We start from the raw sequence: 1,348 nt of genomic DNA, 5'->3' as shown, positions 1-1,348 counted from the left end.
CTCCCAAAGTGCTGAGATTACAAGTGTGAGGCAACACACCCAGCTTGCAAGGGATTTTAGAGACCAGTTAGCCAACTCCCTCATTTGACAGATGAGGAAGGGGAGGCTCAGAGAGGCTAGGTGGTTTGTCACATAGCAAGCTGTTGGTGTGTCCTGTCCAGTGATCCAGACAAGTGTTCTTTCTACTACTGCACATCAAGTATAGATGAGGAACCTGAAAAGAAGCCGGGATTTTAGCAAGGATGAATGTGAAAGTGTCCCGTTCTAAAGTCACTCAACCCTGCGAGTGCAAGGGAACAGAATGAAGAATGGGAAACACGTAGAGATGTATACACAGGAAGAGGGAAGGAGGAGCAAAAAAGAGGGATTGAGATCACTCATTCAGAAGAACACAATGCACAGCACAGAATAATAACAACAGAACTGATGCCGCATCCAAAGCAATTGATTTTTATCCTTTCTCAAGGAGACAGAATGGAGCCCCTATTAACCTTAGAGAGATCAGTGAAGCCACTTGGATAGCTTCTGGGTTCTTCAGGCTGCATATTAAAGCCCACGGGCTAAATCTGGCCTGCTTCCTTTTTTGTAAATAAAGTTATATTGGAACATAACTATGCTTATTTGTGTCTTCTTGTCTATGGCTATTTTTACGCTAAACAGCAGAGTTGAGTCATTTTGAAGAGCCCATATGGATCACAAAGTCTAAAATATTTATCTAATCCTTTTTTTTTTTTTTTTTTTGAGACGGAGTTTTGCTTTTGTCGCCCAGGCTGGAGTGCAATGGTGCAATCTTGGCTCACTGCAACCTCCGCCTCCTGGGTTCAAGCAATTCTCGTGTCTCAGCCTCCCAAGTAGCGGGGATTACAGGTGCATGCTACCATACCTGGCTAATTTTTATATTTTTAGTAGAGACGGCATTTCATCATATTGTCAGGCTGGCCTCAAACTCCTGACCTCAGGTGATCTGCCTGCCTTGGCCTCCCAAAATGATGGGATTACAGGCATGAGCCACCGCGCCAAGCCCATTATCTGATCCTTTGTACAAAAATTTTGCCAACTGAAGCCTTAGTGTTTTAGTTGAATCTTTCTCAATATACTTTTGCAATCTGGAAACAATGACTTTGCATTGTATTCCTGAGTTTGGGGATATATATACGTATATGTATTTGAGGCTGTGCCTCTGCCTCCTTTAATCCCTTCCAGTGCCACCTGTGATACCTAACGAAGAAATGAAGATGTAAAGATTAAGAGGCCAGGCCGGGCGCGGTGGCTCAAGCCTGTAATCCCAGCACTTTGGGAGGCCGAGACGAGCGGATCACGAGGTCAGGAGATCGAGACCATCCTGGCT

This window comes from Colobus angolensis, unplaced genomic scaffold, assembly GCF_000951035.1.
Source record: "Colobus angolensis palliatus isolate OR3802 unplaced genomic scaffold, Cang.pa_1.0 Scaffold124, whole genome shotgun sequence".
Taxonomy (NCBI): Eukaryota; Metazoa; Chordata; class Mammalia; order Primates; family Cercopithecidae; genus Colobus; species Colobus angolensis.
The sequence above is the reverse complement of the archived record's forward strand: the minus strand, read 5'-3'. Positions refer to the sequence as shown.